Here is a 22971-nt window from a genome sequence, read left to right as displayed (position 1 = left end):
CTTTGCTGTCTGATGCTAGAGAGAGAGAGGGAGCCATGTTGCGGTGCTCTGTGTGTGTTTATATGTAAATAAAGTAGATTAGCCAAAATGCTGAGTTGCTGAGGTCTGTCACGCAAGTTGCGCAAGCTCTGCGGATCCTTAAGTGTGCCGGTGTCGGTTGGCATCGGTCGCTGTGATGTTCGGGCTGAAGAAAGCTTTTGAAGCTCCCGAACGATCGACCAGGAGGAAGGGAACATGCCAGTTGGGCATGTGTCTCTGCCAGGGTCCTACTCGAGTGTAGGCTGAACTCCTGACCGGCCACCCCTGTGGATGTCTTTAAAAGGGATTTAGAGAATCCAGGGAGGAAAAGCCTATCCTTGGCTGCTAGACAAGATGGCTGTGTTCTACCTCCACAGTTGGAGACAAGGTGTCTCTGAGTGCCAGTGGCTGTGGAGCTCAAGTGTGCAGAGCGCTTGCTGAAGCTGACGGGAATTGTATCTCAAGTCACCAGGCTGGTGGGAGTTGTAGCTGGAAGGCACCCAGTTGGTGAAGGCTGCATTGCTCCAGCTGTGCAGAAAGCAGCAGTGGCCAGCACAAGGGCAAGAAAAGAGACCTACAAAAAGGTAGATCTCTTTCTGAAATCATTGACCCTTAATTCCCAGTAACTCTTTTAGAATTTGTGTGACTGATGCATAAGGGATGGATAGCCCAAGCCTCTTCATGTCTACTCAGAAGTTGGTTCTATTGAGATCAGTTGGGTTTACACCCAAGCAAGTATGCACAGGATTGCAACCTTGCTTCCACCAACTCTGCCATACCACTCCCCTCCTTTTTTAAACAATTACCTAACTGAAAACCCTAAATGCCGCCAGAAAGCCGATTTGCTTCTTTTTTGCTGAATTCTATTCTCAACTAACAAGATCTCTAGGGAACTGAGAGAACAATTTACTTCACTGGTTTTTCAGCCTTCTTCTCTCAGGGGAGGAGAAGCATATTCCTTAGCACAGTACAATAGAGAAATCTAGATTGCGCATACAGATTCTAGGATTTAGATATAGATAAGTGCTTGTAATACCCCTTGTCCAAGCCAGGCCTGTAACTTCTGCATAAAACAGTAGATGAAATGTTCAAACATATGAAACAATGTGAAGTGCTGTTAAAGCCATCCAAAACCACGTACATGGCAAATGTGCTGGGCGAGCCCTGCGAAGATGTGCATGAATGCATGTACACACTGTTAATATTTCCTGCACACCAGGAGCATATCTACACAACAGTGTGCAGTAAAGTGGCAAAGCACATAGATAACGTCCGCGGTTCAATTCCAGCATCTCCAAGAAAGATTCTAATATGAAATCAAGCTTGCAACCAGTGTAGACCAGTGGTAACCAACATAGCTGTTGCTGCACTCCAGTTCCCATCATCCTTGGCCATTGGCTATGTTGGCTGGGGTTGATGGGAGTTGTAGTCAAACAACAGCTAGGAAGCCCCGTGTTGGTTATCTCAAGAACCCAGTATAGATGACTCTGAACTAGACGGACCAATAGTCTGACTTCACACAGCGCCAGCTTCCTAGGGATGCCAACTTATCATTTCAAAAATTCTGGTCCATGAGCAGAGCTTTAGGGGGAAACCTGAAGCTGGTTGTGGGGTGAATCCTAGTGGACTCCATAGCAGCAGTGTGAATACCAAAAAGTTTCTGATATATGCAGAGCTCATAGGAAGAGCTTTGTCTTTCCTCCTGAAGCTGGCGCTCAACAATAGGATGTGCTGAGCTTGAGTTCTGCTGTAAAATAGGAAGCGTCACAGGCAAGTGGGTTGGAGAGCAGCCCCCAGCTGCCAGTCTGATGTGGCCACATTCTTCCGTCACCACCACTCTTCTCTCGCAGCTGTGAGGGTGGGTGGCTGCTGGCTGAGGGAGGTAATGCATGTGCTCTGCTGTCTCATCTTGCAGCAGCGAGCAAAATGCTAAGCTGGAGCTAAAATTCAACAACCTTGCTTTTGAGTGCACAAGGGCCCTCGAATAATAATAATAATAATAATAATAATAATAATAATAATAATATATTATTATTTATACCCCGTCCATCTGGCTGGGCTTCCCCAGCCACTCTGGGCGGCTTCCAAAAAAATATTAAAATACTGTAATACATCAAACATTAAAAGCTTCCCTAAACAGGGCTGCCTTCAGATGTCTTCTAAAAGTCTGGTAGTTGTTGTTCTCTTTGACATCTGGCGGGAGGGCGTTCCACAAGAGGGCGCCACTACCGAGAAGGCCCTCTGCCTGGTTCCCTGTAACCTCACTTCTCGCAATGAGGGAACCGCCAGAAGGCTCTTGGTGCTAGACCTCAGTGTCTGGGTAGAACGATGGGGGTGGAGACGCTCCTTCAGATATACTAGACTGAGGCCGTTTAGGGCTTTAAAGGTCAGCACCAACACTTTGCATGTAGAAGGTCTCTGGTTCAATCCCTGATTCTGCCTGGTTCAATTTGCCTGGTTCAATCTCCAGGCAGGACTGGAGACCCTTGTCTGATATCCCATAGAACCGCTGCCATAGACAATACTGAACCAAATGGATCAGACTTACTAGGTTTTTCTGTAAATATACTGCTGATTTTGACCAAAAGAAAATCCAACTTCTCTCAAAAATTGTTGGCAACCGAGCTCGACATATGACCTTTCTTCAAAAAATCCAGGCTATTGTGCCAAAGTTAAAAGCAAAGCAGATCACAAACGACAAACAACCCAGCCAGTCTGCTTCCCTTTCTTCGAGTTTGATGAGAACTTTAAGAGAAGTCCCCTTTCCTTGTGACCCACAGGAATGGTTGTTCTCAGAGCTGGGGCTAAGACTAGGCTTCCAATTCTGGCAATAGCTTTTTCCCTCTAGAGCAGTGATGGCCAAACTTGGCCCTCCAGCTGTTTTGGGACTACAACTCCCATCATCCCTAGCTAACAGGACCAGTGGTCAGGGATGATGGGAATTGTAGTCTCAAAACAGCTGGAGGGCCAAGTTTGGCCATCACTGCTCTAGAGGGAAAAAGCTATTGCCAGAATTGGAAGCCTAGTCTTAGCCCCAGCTCTGAGAACAACCATTCCTGTGGGTCACAAGGAAAGGGGACTTCTGGCCGTCACTGATCTAGAGGATATATAATGAGAAACAAAAAATGGAGTATAGACCCAAAGTGTGATCATACACTTTAATATTGACACGGATGGAAGAATTTAGTCTTATTCAGTATGGAGCAATGGTGGTGGGAATTAACAGAAGTAAAATTAAAAAGAAAAAAATATGGTTAAATAAATTAATAACCACCACCACCACAACAACAACAACAACAACAACAAAATTATCTTGGACTTTTCATAGGAAAAAGAAATGAATGATTCTGAGGCACCCTGACTTAAATATTGTCTAACAGAAAGTGGAGAAGATGGATGTTCACATGGACAGAAGGTTTTAAATAACCATATTTTCTTTTTTTCATGTAACTGGTGGATTAAAAGCCAGGAGTTCTTTTTTAAATCTTTTGCTAATGTTCCTTTTTCTGTTGTTTTCTTTATTTTATTCTTCTCTCTTCCTCTTTTTCCTTTCTTTATTTCTATTGTCGCTTCCATTCCCTTTGCTGTTTCTCTCCTTTGTTTTTTATTTATTTCATAGCTGAAGACGCTGCTGAACTCAAACTCCCATCAGTCCCAGGCAGCATGGCCAAGGAGCAGGGATAGTGGGAATTGTAGTTCAAGGGTTTCAGAGGGCATCTCAGTGGCTATCATGGGCTTAAGGCATTAGTTGGTCCCAATTCTTACCTTCCGCTTGAGAATAGTGACGTTTTGGTCCTTGTGGTTCCCTTGCCTGAATGGACCCACTCCTTTTTTGCTCTCCTGCGCATCATGTCCACACACTGCACATACAGTCTGACAACAGAGTGACTGCAGCTTCTTGTGATCCCAGAGGGAGCCTTCATGATTTCCACATAGCCTGCTCTGTTCCAGATCAGTAGACTATGGACAGACAGAACAGAAAGCTGGCTCTGTGTTTAAAGCTGTCCGGGGAAATTGATAGTTTTGAAGAAATGAAAGTGATGCTTCTCAGCCTGATTTTATTCACATGCCAGGAGTTGTGGAAGGTCCCACTTGGGCTTCTAAATTGGTTTTCAGAAACCTGGTTTGAATTTCAAATATCCCTAATGTGAAAGAGTTCGGTGTTTTTTGTGGATAAATGAATGAGATTAGGACTATAAAGCATAAAGAGTGTGACTTTCTGTGATTCTATGCAGGCACAGAAAATGAACATTGGTACTCAGCAGAGTATCTAACATCCTTAGAAGCTCAGCTTTCATTTTGCAAAAACACAAGTTTCCAGCACCTCTGATTCTAGGCTTAAAGGTATGCATTAAATAAAGATTTGCAAGAAAAACCTCAGAAGGCAGGAAAGAGTAGGGGAGCAGGACCACTTGTTAATTTGAAATTAATTTGATTGGTGCAAGGAGGGACATGTCAGCATGTTGCACAACGTGCATGACTGACATCAGCACGGCACATTTGCCTGCACACTATGTAATGTGTGCACATGACATCAGCACATCATGTGGTGTACTACCCCTACCCCTAACCCCCCCCCCAAGGATATTACAGGAGAAGCAACTTATAGCATTTTGTATTATTTGTGTGAGAGCTGGATCATAAAGAAGGCTGATCGCTGAAGAATTGATGCTTTTGAATTCTGGTGCTGGATGAGACTCTTGAGAGTCCTATGGACTGCAAGAAGATCAAACCTATCCATTCTTAAGCCCTGAGTGCTCACTGGAAGGACAGATCCTGAAGCTGAGGCTCCAATACTTTGGCCACCTCATGAGAAGAGAAGACTCCCTGGAAAAGACCCTGATGTTGGGAAAGATGGAGGGCACAAGGAGAAGGGGACGACAGAGGACGAGATGGTTGGACAGTGTTCTCGAAGCTACAAACATGAGTTTGACCAAACTGCGGGAGGCAGTGGAAGACAGGAGTGCCTGGCGTGCTCTGGTCCATGGGGTCACGAAGAGTCGGACACGACTAAATGACTAAACAATTATTTGTGTTTACACTCTCCCCCCTTCCAGAAGGAGTCTCCAGTTATTTTCTCATCATTCAAAGGAAGATGGTCACATGAGCCATTGGAACTCCAAGAGCAGCATGAAAAGGCAGGAAATTCAGGTCCAATTTATGATGGTTGCATTTTTACTGTCAGGGAGGAGGGGAGAGGCACATGTGGGAGGCCTTGTCTCTTTTCTGGGGTGGTGGGCAGCAACATATCTTTGGCGAGCCCTTTTTATGCAACCAAATACCCCTCTCTGCAAATCTCCACCACCACCCAAAGAATCCCTGGAAGAGGACCCTTGTTGCCCTCCCGCAAATAGGACTGAAGAGTTTAGAGCTATTTTGCTTTAGCTTCAGATTTAAGCTCTATGTGAGGCACCTCCAGAGAACAGATTTCAAGTTAGGTAGAAACTGGGGTTTATCCATCCCTTTGTATCATGTGATGTCTTGACCTCCAAGTGTGGGAGAGACCCATGGGCTGTCAACAGCAGTAGCCCACCTTGGATAGACTTGCCCATATTTCACACACACATTATTTTATCATTAACTAATAACTCTCCGAGGGACGCGGGTGGCGCTGTGGGTTAAACTACAGAGCCTAGGACTTGCCGATCAGAAGGTCGGCGGTTCGAATCCCCGTGACGGGGTGAGCTCCCATTGCTTGATCCCTGCTTCTGCCAACCTAGCAGTTTGAAAGCACGTCAAAGTGCAAGTAGATAAATAGGTATTGCTCCGGCTGGAAGGTAAACGGCGTTTCCGTGCACTGCTCTGGTTCACCAGAAGCGGCTTAGTCATGCTGGCCACAGTGGCGTAGCGTGGGGGGTGCAGGGGGGGCCGGCCGCACCGGGCGCAACATCTGGGGGGGGGCGCTCGCACTCGCAGCTCTCTGCCCCTACCTGGCTCACTCACTCTCTCTCACTGCAGTGCTAGCTGTGCAAATCCGATCCAAGCCGCCGGGTTGCCGCCCACTGTGGAGGGGGTGGGTGCTAGGCGTGCGGTGCGGAGAGAGAGCGAGGGACTATCTGGGGGAGGGACAGTGCAGCGGCTGCCCAGCGCAGCGCTGAGCGCAGGAGAGAACCACACCAGACCAGACCAAGCAGCAGCAAGAAGAAGCTGGCAGCGGCGGCAGGTTAGGGGCTAGGGGGCGCAAATTACTTGCCTTGCCCCGGGTTAGGGGGCGCAAATTACTTGCCTTGCCCCGGGTGCTGACAACCCACGCTACGCCACTGGCTGGCCACATGACCCAGAAGCTGTACGCCGGCTCCCTTGGCCAATAAAGCCAGATGAGCGCCGCGACCCCAGAGTCATCCGTGACTGGACCTAATGGTCAGGAGTCCCTTTACCTTCACCTTTAATAACTCTCCTCATAGTCTTTCTTGCAATATTTCAAATAGTCCTCCTTACAAAACTTATTGCAGTCCTACTAGCGTAATGTGTTCATTACAATTACATTTCAAATAGTTCGTATATTTACTCCGACTTGCCCATATTTCCAGGATGCTGATGGCATGCCTGCTATTTTTACCCTACCCTGCTTTCTGATTTTCAGTGTCTTTCCTTTCCCCTCCCAGAGGGCTGAGGAAGTATGGGATGCCAGCGCTCTCTCCCTGGCATTCTGGGATAACTGGAGCATAGGATTGCTCTGCCCCTTATTGATTCCCAAGCCAACTTGCTTGATGATATAAATCAAGCCACCCCCACCTTGACCCTGCGTTGTAAAATATTGAATCAGTTCCCCCATGATGCACTAGATAAAATTAGATCGTTGATGTCATTGAAGTTCACCTCGCTCACCCCAGCCCTGATGTTGCTCTGTGATTTACGTTAATCATTTTCATGGAGTCAGTCCAGCCCTTTCAAAATAATGACAGCCTTGCAAGTGCTTAAGGAAAGCATGTCAGGGAGACTATTGTGAGTGATGTGCTAAGGATAAAACACCAGACAAACCTCTTCTCGGTTTTGCTGGTGAATGCTCACCGCCCCCCAAATACCCATCCAAATGAAGAGAATAGTCATGGAGCAGAACATAACAGTTCCTGGTTTCTAAAATGAGTGCTCCTGGTGCTCAGAATGACAGGGACATAGGAAGACCATTAGCACCACCAGAAAGGGCTGGGAGAGTCCAATTTTAAATCCTTGGGAGCTGCTGCCAGTTACTTCAGCAGAGACTTTGTGCTGGCCAATAGGCAATGGCTTTTCCCACCTGACTTGCCTCACTTTGCAGCCCTAGGAGTCTTCATAAGAGAGCTGTTTTCAGAGGAAGAACTGCAAAGGGAGAGAGGCTTTGTGCTGGCCATCAGGCAATGGCTTTTTTCCAACCCTAGAAGTCTTTCCCAAACCATGACTTTAAGAACAGCAGAAGCAGCTGGGAAGAGAGAAGAGGAGACTTTAAGGGAGTTCACACATTGCGTTCAACACGTGTGTGAACTTATGTACACAAATAGCTGAAATGTATACTCATACAGTTATTCTCATGTAACGAGTGTACAGTTTGTGCACAATAGCTGAGTTGTACACATCAACAAGTGTACACTCTTTCACACAAACATATGAAGAGAATGATTGTACCTGCATTCAGTATAACACATGAACAAGCCATCTATTTTAACTGAAATAGGCTGAAATAGAGACAACATATAATTGCACCCTGAAGAAATTCCAATAGTCTTATGAGAAGGTGTTTTTTTTGTTTCGTTTTTTGGTTTCCTCTTAAAGTTCATCAGATCTAGGGTGGCTTCTTTGCATCACTAAAAGCAGAGAATAAAATAAGATATGGATTTGTATAAAATGTGCACCTGCTAATTTATATGTCTAGATGCAGATTTTGAATCTGTGGACCATCTCCTGTTTGCTATCTCTGAGAACATTTGCTCATCTTATTGTCAAGCTTGTAGCTTCCTTTTAAATTCCTCAGATGTTTCACCTGAAAAGAAACCTTCAAATTTGCTTCACGTTTGACTTTTGGTGAAATCTGGTGGCAGCAGAAGTGTTATGTGGAACACCCCATAATGTTTTAACAAAATTAAAATATCCAAAATAGTTCCATTTTCAGTTTATGCAACGTTTTTGGTGAGTATACTTGAGTATATAATGAAGCCCAATATCCCCTCCCCCCCCAAAAAAAAATCATACATGGCTGCAATTGTAAAACTCTTACAATAATAAAGGTCAATCTGACTAGTCAGGTTGTTCATCTTATTTTCCCCACAGGAAATTCTCAAAGCAAAACGCCCCCCCCCCCCAATAACAGGTCTGAAAGTATAGACAGGGAAATTTCGTAAATAGATCTTTTCATTTTGGAGGCTATGATTGAGAGATACGCCCTAAAGTTTCTTGGAACAACAATGAAGATACTTCAAGTGAACGGAAAGTTTCTCCAGGGGGGCTTTAAAATTGACTCCTTTAAAGTGAGTATTGATTCTTTTAAAGCCGTGATGTAGTAAACTACCATAATGGATTTGAAGGGCCAGCAAAATATCAGAGAAATAAAGGTCAAAGGCTGAAATCCTAACCTTGATTACATAGGATTGTAGCTAAAATGTGTTAATTCTCCCCACCCGACCTTACAGTCCTTCCATAAATAAACTTTCTTGGGCTGCCAGGATGATGTGATTAAGGACCAGAACAAATTTGGTATAGCAGATCGTGATTGGGCTCTCAACCCCTTTTAACTCAAAAGCAGCTGCACTGAGTTCCAATTTTGAACAGAGCATTGTTGCTTCAGAAGGTGATGCTTAGCTTCCTCCCTGCCTGGCCTTGTTTTTCCAACCCAGATTTCTTACCGAAACTGCTATTAGCCCAGTGGTTTTTTGGGGGGAGGGGCAGAAGGGGTAGGAATAATAGATACTTGTATTATCATACCAGTTACCCACCCCAGCAGAGCTAATAGCAGCTCTGGGTGGGTGGGGTATTTAAATTAGGAAAAGGACACATGGGAAAGTGATTAACCAACTATTCTGTCCCCAGCACTGCTACGCTAATCAACATCGAAACTATCACTTTTTCTTTTAAAAAACCACACCCGCGTCTCAGACATAAGACACCATGGGAAATCAAATGTCCCTATGGCACCTGCAATTTTCCCAGGGCACCTGAGATCTTTGTATGGATCCTCAGTGAGAACTTTTTGCTTCTGTCAGTCAAGTAAGTGGAAAGAAGGCTGGGAGAAACTTTTCTCTGACTCAGATTGGAAGGCAGGATGCTGAGATTTATAGGAAACTCTGAACTTCTGTGACACTAGTAGTGCCCAGGTCATGTAGTACAACTCTACTCTTGGTACCTTTGCTTTCTGAATATAGGATTTTTTTTCTGGCATGGTGCCCACATTGTGGATTTTTCCTCCATAGTGGGCACATTCTCTTTTTGCTTCCATTAAACTGACATACTGTCAGGCTTCGGGGAATCAAATCCCTCCCCCTATGGCAGCAATTAATCAAATGAAAAGAGCATTCTTACCAGATAGTTTCGTTAATAATCACAGCGAGAGACAAAGGAATGCACATCTCTCTAAAAATGGTGTCGCTCCCAGTAAAGGTTCACCTCCTTTGTCCCCATTAATCAACATCATTCCTACATCTGGTAATCTGAGCTTGCTGTCTTTGCATTTTCTGTTCCATCACTCTCAGAGCCCGTCGAGTCCTAGGCGAAGGGGGGGGGGGTCAAGAATGCTGTCCAAGGACACTGAATCTGCCAGCTGTCTCTCCCCTGGTGTTTTCCTCTTCTAGCTGTTCCTCACCCAGTATTTCCCAGCTTTCCCCCCTCCGGACTATGCCCCTCTGCAAACCACTGATCTAACAAGCCACTCTGTGAACGTATTAGCGCCAAGTGTGGCTCAGTGAGAACTTACCACCCCCCCTCAAGAGTTCAGACAACTGCAGAAAATTATGATTCCATCCTAATGAACCTGAAGCAGATCCTCAGCCTGAACATTGCTCAACGGTTCTTTTTACCCAAACTAAGCCTTATGTTTCACTTAGTGAGAGCCAGTGTGGTGTAGTGGTTAAGAGTGGTGGACTCGTAATCTGGTGAACCGGGTTCAATTCCCCGCTCCTCCACATGCAGCTGCTGGGTGACCTTGGGCCAGTCACACTTCTTTGAAGTCTCTCAGCTCCCCTCACCTCCCAGAGTGTTTGTTGTGGGGGAGGAAGGGAAAGGAGATTGTTAGCCGCTTTGAGACTCCTTAGGGTAGTGATAAAGCGGGATATCAAATCCAAACTCTTCTCTTCTTCCACTATGTGGCGAGGAGAAGGATAGCAGAAGCAGCTATAAATTCAAAAGATGGCAGATCTTTGAAGGCCACAGTCTTTTACCTAGGAGCATGTCCCACCGAATTATGTGTGATTGACTTCTAAGCAGAAATGCACAGGGTTTCACGGTACAATATGTTCTGAGCACATATCAGTGGAGTCTGCTTGCAAATGCACTGATCCAAGGCAGCTTCACATTTCCTAATATGGTTGCTGCAACGAGTAATTCATAGAACCAAAGAATCATAGAATCATAAAACTGTAGAGTTGGAAAGGACCGCAAGGGTCTTCTAGTTCAACCCCCTACAATGCAGGAATCTTTTGCACAACGTTAGGCTGGAACCCACAACCCTGAGATCAAGAGCCTCATGCTCTACCAAACTGAGCTATCCCTGGTGATCCATTGCTTCGATTTATTATTATGTTAATACTCCACTTCTACCCCCACTACAATCCTGTGAGACACATTAGGCCAGGCATCCCCAAACTCGGCCCTCCCCTCCAGATGTTTTGGGACTACAATTCCCATCATCCCTGACCACTGGTCCTGTTAGCTAGGGATGGTGGGAGCTGTAGTCCCAAAACATCTGGAGGGCCGAGTTTGGGGATGCCTGCATTAGGCTTTGAGATTGCAACTGGTCCAGCCCCTTTTCCTTCCTCCTCCTTCCTTTGGACCTTTTGCTTGTCCAAAACTAACTTCCATTCTAGTTCCAACAGACAACCTTCCTTTCCCCTTCTAATGCATGGCAGAAACTCCCCCTGCCCCGGACCAACACAAACTTACTTTCATGTACAGTATTTCATTTTTTTCCCAGTTAACAAAGCATCCACTCCTTTCTTGCTACTCTCCTTAGCCAGCCACTAATCTCTGCCCTCACTTTTGCCTTCTTCTAAGCATCCGTTACACTAATTGCATGACTTCCAGCCATGTCAGGGGATTTTAGAGGATTTAATTCTAGGGGTGTGCATGTGGGGCATTGACCGCTGTGGCCGAATTCACTCATTAAATCTGGGATAGTACATGATGAGTGCAGTGCAGAATGCCTAAAGGAGTCCCTATAGTTTAAAGGGGTGGGGAAGCGCTGTGTGAGGGGTTCTCTGTCTGCTCCAGACCAGTATGATTAAAAATAATGGGCTGGCAGAGATGGAGAAAAAGACCCCCTGACAAATGTGTTCCTGTGGAGAAGAGGATGTGGGCCATTGGGATCAAATTAAAGAAAGGGGATGGTAATCAAAATTTGGAAGAACATCTGGGTGGTGTGAGATGTTTGACAGTGGAACAGACCAGAGGGGAGTTTGGGGGAGTGTGACCAGTTTGCTCACATTGGCCGTTGAGCTGAGAGGGCGCTGCAGGGGGTGCCACAACAATGATGTAAAATGGAAGGCGAAAGGTGGGGTGGGGGCACCGATTTTTGGTTTTGCATATGATGCTGCTGAAATTTGAAAGCCCAAAGTCCACCACCAAACAGATTGTCTTGAAAGGTGGTTGGATGGACTCATTAGAATTTGTTTAGCAAAGGATGGGCGGTCACCCATCTGGGATGCTAGAACAGCAGATTGCTATATCACATTTTACAGCCTTTTAAAACAAACAATTCCATTTCTTTTAGGTAAGTCCAAAAAGGTAAAGGTAAAGGACCCCTGACAGTTAAGTCCAGTCACAAACGACTCTGGGGTTGCAGTGCTCATGTCGCTTTACTGGCCGAGGGAGCCGATGTTTGTCTGTGGACAGTTTTTCCGGGTCATGTGGCCAGCAAGACTGAGCCGCTTCTGGCGAAACCAGATCAGCACACAGAAATGCTGTTTACCTTCCCGCCAGAGTGGTACATATTTATCTACTTGCACTTTGACGTGCTTTTGGACTGCTAAGTTGGCAGGAGCTGGGACTGAGCAATGGGAGCTCACCCCATCACGGGGATTTGAACCGCCGACCTTCCGATTGGCAAGCCCTAGGCTCAGTGGTTTAGACCACAGCGCCACCCGTGTCCCTTAGGTAAATCTACAGTTGTTTAAATTGCAGTACACACACACACACACACACACACACACACACACACACTTCAAGTTTTAAAACAAAACACTTCTGGGACTTATCTAGGACATTAGGTAATCTGAGCCAACATGCAGAGGATTTTATGCATGCATACCCTGTTCAGACATTACAACTCTGTATGGACATCAGGTGGCAAAATACATTAGGCAGTGTTTTGTGAGGGACGGTATCAGAAAAAGGAAATGATACCTGTTTCAAAGGGTGTGATGGACTTCATGTGAAATTGGAGGTGAGTACTTATCCATTCTTTTGTCCACCATTTTCCCCAACAGACATGTCCATCTGGGGAAAGCTTAAGCACACACACCATTTGCTGTGACCTTTGTGCAAATTATTCATAAAACCTTGCCATCTTTGAAGCATAGACGGGGTAACCTGTTTTTCCAGTTCCTTTCTCGCCACCAAATCAGAGGTGTCATCAGGGCAGGCGTTGTGGGGGTAGAAGTCCGGGGGCCTACTCCGCAGAATGAGGGCCCTCCCCAAAATTCAGTGCTGATGGTTTGCCATACTTTAAAATAGATTTACTATCTATACATTCCCATCTCAAGAGTCCCCTTTGCAAGACCCGGAAGTCCAGAGGTTATAACCGACCACTGGATCAAACATCTGGTTTCAGCAATAGATATGCATTTTGGTGGCTACAGATGAGTGGGTTGAAATACAGTGGTACCTCAGGTTACATACGCTTCAGGTTACATACGCTTCAGGTTACATACGCTTCAGGTTACAGACTCTGCTAACCCAGAAATAGTACCTCAGGTTAAGAACTTTGCTTCAGGATGAGAACAGAAATCATGTTCTAGTGGCGCGGCGGCAGCAGGAAGCCCCATTAGCTAAAGTGGTGCTTCAGGTTAAGAACAGTTTCAGGTTAAGTACAGACCTCTGGAACGAATTAAGTACTTAACCTGAGGTACCACTATATGGAATTTGAAGGTTAATTTAGACAAACAAACCAAAGCTTCCTTCTAAGCTATTTATGGTTAAATTTCACTAAATCTATTGGGGAGGTAGGGGTTATGAATTAAAACATACACATACATAACAATTTTTACCCATTTCTGTTGACAATCTGTGTTTTTGAAGAGAGAGAATTGTGATTGATCTGTTTATAAATCCTGTTGGTTCTGCTCTGTTGTCCTAATACCGATCTAATAAATTAGCTGATGGCTAAATTAAAAATAAAACTATAAATCATTCTGGCAATTAGCACAAGCTGCTTAATGTGTGACCTGTGTTACAGTTTCCTTGCCAAATATGCATTGCAACTGTTACTTTCATTTATGAAAAAATGCCGTGGAATGAGCTGCTTTAGCAGTATTTTATTGTTTCCAAAAAGGAAAGCTTAAAGGTGTGTTTTACAATGAAATTGCAGCCTGGATCAAGAATTTATTTTGATATTTCATTCATTTTTTAATTTCATTTAATAAAATGTATATTATTAATAACATAAATATTATATTTATTAAATCTCTATACCACCCTTTATCCATAGATCACAGGGCAGTTTAAAATATAAAAACACAGAGTTATACTCTCCCCTCAACAATTTAAAAGGCCGTAGATTTAAATAATAAAGCATTACATTTTAAGGTGTACATTGAAGATGTATTGTATCTGAATGCATGAAGTGCGGTTGCAGCAAATTCACATTTGCAAAATTCGTAGAAGTGCATTGAACAGAAAATGGAATTTGGTATGGTCAACACATCAGTCGAATCTATAGTCGGTAGCAAATGTGGGTTTACAACCATCTACTGTTGGGGTTGTTTTTATTTATTTATTTATTTATTTATTTGATGTTGAGGGTCGTATTCAGATGCTACCTGTAAGGGCCCACATACTGGCCACCGACATGGCAAAAGCCAGCAGGAATGTTTTCTCTCTGGACTCATCTACAGTATACATTTAAAGCGGCATCATACTACTTGAAGCAGTCATGTCTTCGCCCCAAGAACAGGTTAAGAACAGTTTCAGGTTAAGAACGGACCTCCGGAACGAATTAAGTACTTAACCCGAGGTACCACTGTATGCTATAATATTATTATATATCATACTGCAAGGTCTTGAGATACACTACCATATCCACCATCCCTCTTCCTGGATCTTGTCCCCAAAGACAAGACCAACACAAAGCTAGAGACATACTTATATGGGGGATACCTGATTGCAGAGGCTCCCTAGGTATTCCAAATGGGATGGTGCAAATCTTCTGTAGTGTCTGCCTTTTCCCCCTGGGTAACTTCATCACATTGTGAACTTAGCATTTCCCAGAGCCTTCTCTCTTTAAGGCTCCATCTCCATGCACGCCCCCAGTTACCATAACAACCTAATGCAGCACATTTCCACTCCTTGATCTCAATTATAGTGTCTTTTCAAATCTGATTACCCAGTTTAACTAATAAACTGCTACATCCAAGCTGCTGGCTACTTTTATGTCTGCAGTTTTATTCAGTTTGATGGTAGAAGGCCGTCTTTTCATGTCCTCCCGAGCAAATTGGGAGGTGATGCTCAAAGGGGGCAATTCAAATTAAATTTCCATGCTGGCACACACACACACTGGCAACCTAGAGCATGAACTAGCTTGCTGAAAATCAGAACTGAAAACAAGCCACGTATACCAGCTTATTTCACATATTGGCTCCTGTGTTGTCGGTTGGATTTTAACTATTAAATTAAAGGTCTGAACCATATTGGCAATTTAATTGGTTTAATAAAAGGGTTTTGTACAGCTCCCTTCACTTCTCTCAATTCTGTATTTCCATTTCTATTTCTTGTTCTGCTGCACTTTTTGGGGGGTTTTGGTCTGTGTGGAACAATCCCACTTCTGACACCATGTGTTGACTGCTGAAAGTTATCTAATGATTGAGGCTCCACACAGGTGATGGCTGCAGGAGTTGCAGGAAGGAGGCATATGAGGCGCCATCCAACTATCTTAGGGGCTGCCCTCTGGATTTGTGTAGGGTTTACTCCTTGGCCTTTTTTTCTTAAAAGATGATGTGCCGGAAGGCAGTGGGGTTTACTCCTGAATATACTTTCTCTTGAATAAGCACGGCCACAAGGCAGTGGAGATTTAGGATCAGAGTTTTCCTTCATCTAGATGGGTCACCTTCCCAGGTTGGTGAGCCTCATCTGCCCCACATTTCCCTCAACAGAACATGCAGAAACTGCCTTCTTGACTACTTAAAGGTAAAGGGACCCCGACTGTTAAGTCCAGTCACAGACAACTCCGGGGTTGCGACGCTCATCTCGCTTTACTGGCCAAGGGAGCCGGCATTTGTCCGCAGACAGCTTTCTGGGTCATGTGACCAGCATGACCAAGCTGCTTCTGGCGAACCAGAGCACCACACAGAAACACCGTTTACCTTCCCACTGGAGTGGTACCTATTTATCTACTTGCACTTCGTGCTTTCGAACTGCTAGGTTGGCAGGAGCTGGGACCGAGCAACAGGAGCTCACCCTGTTGCGGGGATTTGAACTGCCGACCTTTTGATCAGCAAGCCCTAGGCTCTGTGGTTTAGACCACAGCGCCACCTGCGTCCCTCTTGACTACTTACACTAAAGATAATTAAAAACTTGGTTTGCTGGTCCCAGATGTACTGTGGCTGCTTCTTGGCCTCTGAGGGTACTGCAATGTCTCCATCCCCATTCACCTGCACTCCACCCTAAGTCTTTTGGAGAAAGACCATGAAGACGCTGGGAAAAAGCTTCTTCCTGAATCAGAATGTGGCATGACACTGTTTTAAATGACTAGTGCAGATGGGGCCATCTTCTGTATCACAGTCCTTCTCCCATTAACATTCTCTTCAGTGTTTGAGAGGCACCTTCCACTTGCAAATGAAATCATTGTTATTAATTTTGCAATGTTTAAGGATCCCTTGCTCAGAAACTCTCTGCCTGTGTGTGTCAAGATGGAACCCAAAATGTGAGGGCTCAGGGCAACCGATCTCATGTGTTCATCCAGCTTCTCCTAGCTCCAAGCAGAAAAAACAGAGTGTGAACCACTGAAATAAAATGGAGGGCTTTCATCATTTTCTTACGAGTAGGAGTACAAACCAACGTATGCTGCGCTTTGCCTTTGTCCTCAGCTTTTACTGCGAGAGGTTTAAAAATACCAAGGAGCAGGTTCATTTAATAAGCTCACTGTCGTCATTTTATCACAGCCCTGAACTTAACTGAGCACACATTTTGCTTGAGGTCTCAAAGCGGAGCTTTTCTGGAAACGGAGAGTAATTTATTGGGCAGGGGACGATATTTTGCTTGCATATTGCATTTGACATTTCATTGTTAAATTATTTTATTGCAGCGGCTCACTCAGTTTTATTGGGACATTTCAGTTAATCCTTGGCACTATAGCTATAGACAGCTAGGTGATAGATTTAGGTCATTCAGCAGTGACCTCATTATTTTTCTAAAATGGGATCCCCTCAGAACATAATGGTGGGCAATGTCTTGTGATCCAGTTGCCGTGAAGAGGCCACATGGCCAACATGATTCCCTTCTTGCCGGACTACAACTCCCAGTTGCTGGCCAATGGCCATGCTGGCTGTGGCTGATGGGAGTTGTAGTCCAACAATGTCTGGAGGGCAACACTCCCCTTGAACTCGACAGGTCATCCCCAATCAACATGGAAGGCTTTCTTCCCACTGCCTAACATTTCTGCTGGCAACTTGTGGCATCGTGGACACATTATCATGTGTGTAAGTATAATAAACAATCTGTCTCAGAAATTCCTATCCCAATCGTCTTCAGACTCTGTTGATTGAGAGCGTCTTAACCTGCAAAGTTAGTCCATCCGACAGTTTCCTATATCTCACCGTTATGAGAAAAAGCATTAGATCTGTCAGATGTTTCTTGCAATATTCAGCCTTCGATGGAGGGTGCTTAGTTAAGAAAAAGAGACATCCTTGACTCTTTGACGTAAAGGCTTAATATGTACTCATCCTCTTGAGTGTGTGCCGTTCGACACAGCTAGTAAATAAAAAGCAACTAGGGTTTCCTGCTAGACCAAAAATATTGATTTTTATAGGCTCTTCGCCTTCCTCGCGGTGATCCTGAGAAGTGGGAGGCAGTGATATATGGAACCTGGGAGGGCCAGAATCTCTATAATATGGTTCCTGATTTATGTGTCTGGTAACAAGTGCCGTAACCATGCCAGCGCAACAACCCCATCTTCTATGAAGCCTCACATGCTTCCAGCCACAATCCCACCAGCCCTTAGTGAGATGTGTGTTTTCTTCTACTGTCTCTCCACAGTCAGAAGATGGACACTGGTAAATCATACGAAGAGAGGCCATCAGTAAATCCAAATGAAGAACAAATAGGATCTACTTCACAATGCGCTTGATTGTATCAAGAAATCACGTGCTGTTTGCTCAGGAGGAATGTGCTTTCACCTGCTTGAAAGAAGAACAGCCAGTTCATGAATAATGAAAAGGAGGAGTCATGGATCCATGCCTTTGTACTCTGCTTTCCATGTGAGAAACTGGGGTTTCTGTTTGTAGCTCCTCCCTCCAATCTTTTCCTTTTATGAGCTGGAGAGAATTATTTTGCCTCAAGCTTAAAGATGAAGAGTGGGTATCCTGAGCCTGGCAGCATCTCTTGTGACACAAAGCAGAAGGCATCACTGCCTCTGATGGCAGGCAGGAGTTTGAAGTACATTGGGCACCATGAACAGACATGAGTGTGAGCTTTTTCTTAATAAAAACCCTTATTTCCCCCCATCAACTTGATGTAGGAATGTGTGAGAAATTTAATTTGGTTCACATTTAAAACCAAATCTATCAAATTTGCATTTTCCAAAGCAATATGGGAACCGAAAGAAAGCTATCCTTTAAAAACGTGCACATATCTGAAATTTTGTGATGCGGTTTTTCAACCAATGTTCACAAAAATGCAAATATTTATGAAAAGGGTGCCTAAAAATGAATGTGTTCGCAAAGATAAAAATGCATTATATTAGGAGGAATTCCTTGCGAAAATGTGTACATTAGTCAAAATTGCATACAAAATCGTGCTTAGGAGAAATTCACACTAAAATGCTGGTGAATTTTCATGGGAACTGCAGTGCTTTAGCTCGAACAATTCTCAGCACTCCCAAGAAAACCCCACAGTTTCCAGGATTCTCTGGGGGAAGTCATGACAGTTTAAAGTGCTATGATACTGCTTTAACTCGATAGTGCAGCTGAGGCCTGACTTTACATAGCCTTCTTGAACCATATTAGAAACAATATTGCACAAAGAATGAGCTTGTCTATTATGCAAAGCAATAGCAGCCAAATAGTTGGTATCTACTGCACTTTCCCACATTCTGTGCTTCTGAGGCTGATCATATTCAAAGCCAGCATTTGTTTCTCCATTAAATATGATTGAGGAAGGTGGTGAATGAAGAATAGTCCAGAAGAAAGACTTACGGCATATTTTATCATACAAGTAACAAATCAGAGGAGGGCAGTGGCAGCGGAGGGGAGAGGATCAATTACTCTTGTTATCCTTCCACTTGCAAGCACAGGCAACAGTAACTTATTTCTTATAAAGTTTGATGGACTATTCCATTTTATTAGTACTATTCATCTTCCTGATGTTGTTTGATGTCAGCATCCTTACTCCTCTCCTTTGGAAAATTAGCACTGATTGCAGGATTGTGTGTACATATTGTTGTTAAGTTTGTGGAGTGTCTGGACTTCCCCTTCTAATTCTGGGCCATGCTTCTAATTCCAGGGTGCCAGACATGTTGAATTTAACATGTTAAATTATAACCCAGGCTGGCTTTCTGATTAAATCATTGCCTGGAGAGATGGACCATTAAAAGAGAGCAAAGAAATGGCTGATGAAGAGACTCTCTGATTCAGAAAGCAAAGGGGGGAAACCCCTCCCTGAGTTAGCAGAGACAAAAGGATAGAGTTTCAGGAGGGAGGGGCAGAACTGTAGTGTGCGGTGAGGTAGGCGAAAGGAGAAACAGTTGCATTTTGCAAGCTGGAGCGGAGGGGGCGGCAAGCAGAGCATCAGGTGGGCTTTCTGTTTTATGTTGCAGAGAGAGTCAGACCTGATGTTTGGGGTCTCCTGGAATCTGAGGCTGCAGCAATGGAAGGAACACGGCTCTTGTGGGAATGTGAACGTTCTGCACTCTCTCCATTGTAGACTCAGGTTGTATATATGTGTAAATAAACCATATACCATAAAGACACCACAGTCTCTGCTGTGCCTCATTGTCCAAAAGGAAACTCAGCCCCTGGTAAACATGCCTGGTACCCCTGGAACCTCACACCGCTCAGAGATTGGGGTGGCTTGTAACAATATGAAAGCTAAATGACTGACCCTTTCCAATAACTTGTATCTCATCTTTTGCTGGCTCATAGAGTTGCTTTACCCCTTTCTTTGCAGAAGCCACAATTCAACCAGGAAGCCTCTAATTAACCATAGTTTCCTGTTCCGGTGGAACCAGGAAACTATAGTTGCTAGCTTCAGAAAAAGCCAGGATGTTTAAACCAGCTTCACACTGTGCTTTAATATCCTGGCTTGTTCGAAGGCTTGCAACCATAGCATGCCTCTGAATACCAGTTGCCTTTGCTCACTTCCTGCTTCTGGACTTCCCAAAGGCATCAGGTTCACCACTGTGAGAAACAGGATGGTGGCTTAGAAAGCTCTTTGGTCTGATCCAGCTGGACACTTCTTAGATTCTTGTGAACTGTGCCCCATACATTACCATCTTATAAACAACCTTTGAGCCCAGCTTCAACTAATACACAGCTTTTTTGTACTCCCTCCTTTCTCCAAACATATGGTTTCATTTTTAGTCATCGGTACTAAGAAATGACGTTGGCGCTTTTCACAGTTCCCATCCACGCTGGGTGTGGAAGGACAGGGGAACCCCAAATCCCTTTCCAGAAACATATTGCACCAGCTTGCATTCACTTCCCTTTCGTAAACAGTAACTCCGTCGTCTTAAGAAATCCTGTGTTTTATCTTTTGAGTGTTGCAATGGTGTTCAGCTGTATACTATCTATTTTCTAAACCTCCTGCAAAGACCAAAATGTTCTCACTTCTCTTTTCATAAGAAGGGGTGGTGGTATTATATTACCAAAACATATTACAACAAAACCAAGCCCTGGCACTTCCCCCTAACTCTTTGTGCATATCCATATATTAAAAGAGGATTAGATCAATTCATGGAGAAGAAGGTTATCAATGCCTATGAACCATGATGGCTGTGCTTTGCCTCCACAGTTCAAGGCAGCAATGCTTATGAATACTAGTTGCTGGAAACCCCATCTCCGACATTTGCAATGCAGTTCTCCAGATAGTGTTGTGTACCAAAAATGCAAATAAATGACTATACGTTGGTGAAAATAACATCAAAATGCATTATATTAGAAGGAAATGTTTTGCAAAAATGTTCATGTAAACAAGAAAAGTTTCACGACGACTTCTTTTTCTCATAAAAAAAATGCCAATTGATGTGGAAACGTGAACTAAAATTTAATTTAAATTTCCAATTTAAAATTGGAAAAATGCAAAGCTGAGAGAGCCTAGTACCAAAAGGAACCGAAGCTGTGCTCCTCTTCATGACTACTCTATTATGTGATACCGAAACCTTGAGGTGAGTAAAGAAGGTGTGACCTGCTCTGAAATTGCATTTTCAATGAAGAACGGCTAAGAAAATAAAATCAAAACTGCCCTACAGATTCCCTTGTTGTTCCTCATCTCTTTCAAAACCCACAGAGTCTCTGCAGGGACTCTGAAAGGTCGACACCAACCCTGCAGGGTGGGAGCCTAGAGCGTTGAGCTCAGTATTCAAGCTGGCCATCGTCTCCATGTCAGGTCCATGTCTAGGAGACATATGCCGTCCCCACAACACACCAAACACCCCTTCCCCCTTCTTTTTCTGGATTTCTAATTGTGGGCTTAATTTCCATCCCTTCCCTTCTAAAACTGGGGGGAAGCTCTGTCCTCTGCACATGAGTTCAGATTGCTATGGCATCTACTTTGAGGTGTGCTTGAAACGAAGGGTAATTGATTGTAGCCTCAACTGCCAATCGGCCACCCTGAAATGCAGGCGTCTGGGCTTTTACTCCCCTGTCCTATTGTTATGTACTGAGTTGAATAGGATTCAGAATGCAGCAGTCTGATTGGTCCTAGAACAATAGGATCCAAAATGCAGCAGTCTGATTGGTCCTAGAACAATAGGATCCAAAAGGCAGCAGTCTGATTGGTCCTAGAACAATAGGATTCAGAATGCAGCAGTCTGATTGGTCCTAGAACAATGCCGCAGTATGATTGGTCCATAGGAGCCACCCAATCCAGCTCCAGGTGGAAGGGAATCTGCAACCTGATTGGCCTACAGGTGAATCCCAGAATTAGCCAATCACGTGGAGCCCATTGTGTAAATAGTGTATATAAAGCAGATGTTGTGGGGGAACTTCCATTCCTCCTCACCACTATGAGCTGAATAAAGAGCATGAAATCCACTCTCGACTCCGAGTATATTTCACCTATTAAATCCTGCTTTCCCTCCTCCAGACTGCCCTGTTACCTTTACCTACATAGCAACTACCCTTTTGTGGAGGTGTCTTCCAGGCTCAGAAACCTGAGTGTCTGGCTTCTGAAAGCACAAGGCCACATACGCATGAGGAATATGGGGCATCTGGCTCCACTGTCACTGTCCTGGCTTCTTTCCCGATTTGCCCAGCACATTATCGACCGTTACAGCTGTAACTTAGCGCAGCAGCTCTGCCCAGCTAATCGGAGTTGTTTATGTCTTCAGCAGCCTTCGCCCATTCCTGAGAAGTATCGCTAATGAGATGCTGTCAGCTGCAGGGATGTGAGGAACCTCTTGCACTCGCGGTGGATAATTCAGGAGGCCACTTCAGCAGCTGCCCAGACTTGCTCAGAGAGAAGATGACTGCCTTTCAGTTACAATTAGTCCGTGTGCTCCACAATCTTTGGCAGGCTGCAACAAAAAGGCCCGCTTCTCTTTGCATTTGATCTGAATGACTGCACCAGATTCTGGTGTTTTCACTTCAGTACCAGGCTGTATGGTGGAATGCAGCTTGGGGAACCTCCATAGTTCGGTGCTAGAGTGCTTGCTTTGCATTCACATGACCTCAGGTTCAATCCCTGGCATTGCAAGAAAGACTCTGGACTGAAACCCCAGAAAGCTGCTGCCAGATAGTGTTAACAAGACTAGGCTAGATGGACCAATGGTCTGATTCATTATAAGGCGGCTTCCATGTACCTACGGGACCACCTCTCCTGGTATGCTCCATGGAGGACCTTAAGGTCCACAAATGGCAACATTTTGGAGGTCCCAAGTCGCAAGGTGGTTAGATTGGTCTCAGCTAGGGCCAGGGCCTTTTCAGTACTGGCCCCGACTTGGTGGGACACTCTGTCACAGAATCATATAATCGTAGAGTTTGAAGGTCCCCCAAGTGCCATCTAGTCCAACCCCCTGCAATCCAGGAATCTCAACTAAAGCATCCATGACAGATGGCCATCCAACCTCTGCTTAAAGACCTCCAAGGAAGGAGATTCCTGTGGGAGTCCATTCCACAATCGAGTGGACTCCGTCAGGAGGTTGTAGACCAGGGCCAGATTTAGAAGCCCTAAACACTGAAAAGATTTTGG

The sequence above is a fragment of the Podarcis filfolensis genome (assembly GCF_964270895.1).
Source record: "Podarcis filfolensis genome assembly, chromosome: 9".
Classification (NCBI taxonomy): Eukaryota; Metazoa; Chordata; class Lepidosauria; order Squamata; family Lacertidae; genus Podarcis; species Podarcis filfolensis.
This window is presented reverse-complemented; position numbering follows the sequence as displayed.